Here is a 3770-nt window from a genome sequence, read left to right as displayed (position 1 = left end):
CGATTTGTGTCAAATGGATTAGTGCGATCCAAAACTTGAGATAATGGATGTAATCCGAAAAAGGATTTATAAGTAGTTGTTTAAACGGAGTTGAAGTTACCAAATTCTGAGGAGTAGGTATCAATTATGCCTAATTGCTCCGCCTATAGTGCCCTTAACTACATTTTCTAAACGAGCCAGAGCCAACCCGAGGGTCTTGTAAAGATCCGCTACAGAGCGAATTACGTTTATTTTTCAAATGATTCATATCATCAAGTGTACCCATTCCAATTTTCATCCCAATCAAATGATTCGGCAGCTGCTAATATAATCTCGTTGGTAACAAAAATATAATGTCTGAGGTATATTAAGATTAAGTCTCCAGTTAATATTTCGGCGACCAATCCTCCCCAATTCACACCTTTGGTGAAAGAATTTTTTTTGTAATTCCTTACATAAGGATTCAGAAAATATTGGATCCCCACCTACACAAGAAAATTGTTGATAAAACTCCAAAATAGCATTTTCTTTTGACCCAATTTTTTTTTTTCTCCTTATCGGTTAAGAAAGATAAGAAAATTTCAGGGTAGCAAACATTCTCTAGAATTTCTCTTAGATTCGAACCCATAGCTGATGATAGAACTAGAATAGATATTTTCTGTTTCCTACTCACACGAGCCCATTTCTTGCTGTTTTTTTATCAATCTCTCTAATTCTAGCCTGCCCCCCCAATCTGATATTATGGGATGCCGTTATAGACCGAAATCCCGTTATGATCCAATTCTGACTGGTAATAGATACCAGGACTTTGTAATATTTGATTATCACAACTCGGTATATTCCGTTTACTATAGAAGTTCCAAGGGAAATTCATAAAGGAATGTTTCCAATAAAATTCTTTGTTCTTGCATATTCCTATTGGTTTTCCAAATTCATCCCGCGGATACATTTAATTCAGAAGAATATGTAAGTAATTCATAGACAGCATCTCGTTCTTTTATCAGAGGTTTCTACCAATTGATATGTTTCACCAAATAATTGAAATTCAATTTCGTGATCTATATCTCAATTTTTGGAAATTGCGAAAGTCTTCTATTAACCCTGATCAATAAAACCGATAAAACCCTTCAAATTGTATCTGATTAATCCGGGTATTGTAGATGTTCCCTCTTTTCCATCCCCGAGCATCTTTTTTGAATTTATCATTTATCCGTTATTTTAAAAAATCCCATATCTCATTCTTCACCGAATCATATAGATAGAATTCGATCTAGCAATACTGGAAATTTATTCTGTTTACTGAATCACATGAAAATTTTATCCAACTCCAAGATATATGGAATGTATGAAATCCGTATGAACGGAGACTAGATTCAATTGGAATTTTTTTTATAAGAAAGAGATCGAAGGAACAGATTTAGAAATACGCTGTGGAACTTATGGAGTTTTGTAACGACTAGAAAAAAAAGTAATTTCATTTTCACCTATGATATTACATATCCAATTCGATCGCATACCATAAAAAACGGTATTCATGATAGGATCTGTTCGAGCAGATAAAATATAAAGAAATAGAAAAACTTTTTTTTAAACACTTTACTTTTTCATGTATTTGTATTCATTGTTCAAAAAATAGTTGCAGAAAAAAGATGGATTTTTACATATTTGAATAGAATATTTAGAATATCTTGAATTGAAGTAGGTAAGAAAAACGTATGTTTTTTTTATTTATTAATTTTAAATTATTATTAAAATAAAAAAGAATGCACAGGTATATATATATGTCTCTTTTTCTTCTTTTATTGTGGTACAGTTCTATTTGGAACAGCACACAGGCTGTGCTCTACCAAAAATTAAAAATTTTTTTTCAATGTATTCAATGAAAAATTTCAATACAAAAATTTATTGAGGAATTACTCCTCAAAGCATCCTAGGAGAGATAAAATACCCCATTATAGAGCTATACAAGGTAACGTATGTTCTGATTTCTGGGGTTTACATATACTCATTATTAGTGTTATAATTCAAATGGAAGAAGATTTCTTTTTAATTGAAAAAACTCAAATAGATTAGTTATAAAATCTATTTCTAATGATTTTCTTATCTTATATATTAGAAATAAAAAAATGTAAATTTGAATTCAAAAAAGGTCATGAATTTACAGTCAATAGTTAATGGTCTGATTTGTACTAGATTCTATATTTTGTGACTGAAAATCTATATTTTATTTTTCGGAGTTGAAAAAAAAACAAGAGAAAATTGAATCTAGTACAAAATCATTTTGGCGGCATGGCCGAGTGGTAAGGCGGGGGACTGCAAATCCTTTTCCCCAGTTCAAATCCGGTGCCTGCGCTCAACAGGAGACTTGAAATCTCCTGTTATAAAACTATAACAAACGTAGGAAAAGACTCTTGATACTTTCTTTTCGTGATTCTAAGCCCCTGGCTCTCGAGGTTCTATTCTCTAACCTAAGTTTTACCTATCAGATTAGAGGAAAACTAAAAACGAGTGGAGGGAAATCCATTAGATTGGATAGTCAGAGAGGGAATTAAATTAATAGTTTGGAAAGGATCTAAGATACTTTGGATATAGACTCATGAAAGTGTCGGAATGCTCAGACATTCAATCAATATTAGATTAGATGAAGAATTGCCTTTCGTTTTACTTCATAAAAATAAAAAACGATTAAAGAAAGAAAAAAAAAAAGATTATTCTTTCTACAGTATGAGTAAGATTTTTTTGGATACTTCGAAAAGTATCTGTTTACTTGTGTTTACATCTTGTCGATTCTACTAGAAATTCTATAATTAAGAATTAACTCAGTATAAGATAAGTGGATTTTTTGGAGTAGTTCATCAATGGTGACCAAATATCTCTCCCTTTTTTTGACTCTGCACCAGTGATTTCACTATTATAGTGAAACAATAATGGAAAAGTTTCTTCATATTCATAGGGGACAGAATTCACATGGATATAGTAAGTCTCGCATGGGCTGGTTTAATGGGTAGTTTTTAATTTTTCCCTCTCTCTCGTAGTGTGGGGAAGAAGTGGACTCTAGAAGTACTCCTAATTGCGATAATAATCAAACTCTATCAACCTGTATCAATTGTTTTAGTTTTCTAGACCGGCCGGCCACTTTTTTAAGATCTTTTTTTAGAAATTGGATTTATATTTTTGTTTATTGACTCATTTTATTTTTTGATATCAGAGTTTATACGTTAACCATTCATGGGATAACCACTTTCGAAAATCTCAGAGGTTTCCATCGAATTCGGATTATCCGTATTAAATGGATCAAACAAACCAAATGAATGAGAAAGTATGTACATAGATTCATATTCTATATTAATTTATATTTACATTTATAAAGAAAAGAGAGATATGGGGATTCCTTTATATTAAGATATTTCACTGTATCTTTACAGTACAAAACCATAATGGCTAGTATGGTAGAAAGAGATCTCTTCTACCATACTAGCGGGCCCTTTAGGATTACTAGAATCTAATGCATTCCTTCATTAAGACGAGAATGACATCCTTTTTGTCATTGATAGTCAAATTGTATTCCAATTAATTATTTTGACTCTAACCGTTTTTACGTAAATTATAAGCAAAAAAGCAGTAGGAGGAACGAGATGAAGGAGTGCAGTAGCATAAATGCAAGAATAGTTCCTTCCCTAATTAATCGTTTATATTTATTTTTTTTTCTTTGGAATTTATCTCGGATTTAATCCCATAGAGATGAGCAATCTTTCGCTGTAAAAATTCACTCAGATGAATTAGATTTCGAT

General features: G+C 31.5%; 1 pseudogene; it reads right to left on the bottom strand.

Annotated features, from left to right (window-relative positions):
* Positions 1–8: 8 nt before the first annotated feature.
* LOC125601847 lies at positions 9–1185 on the bottom strand (annotated as a pseudogene).
* Between the last annotated feature and the right edge of the window lie 2585 nt (positions 1186–3770).

Source organism: Brassica napus, unplaced genomic scaffold, assembly GCF_020379485.1.
Source record: "Brassica napus cultivar Da-Ae unplaced genomic scaffold, Da-Ae ScsIHWf_2669;HRSCAF=3427, whole genome shotgun sequence".
Classification (NCBI taxonomy): domain Eukaryota; kingdom Viridiplantae; phylum Streptophyta; class Magnoliopsida; order Brassicales; family Brassicaceae; genus Brassica; species Brassica napus.
The sequence above is the reverse complement of the archived record's forward strand: the minus strand, read 5'-3'. Positions and strand labels throughout refer to the sequence as shown.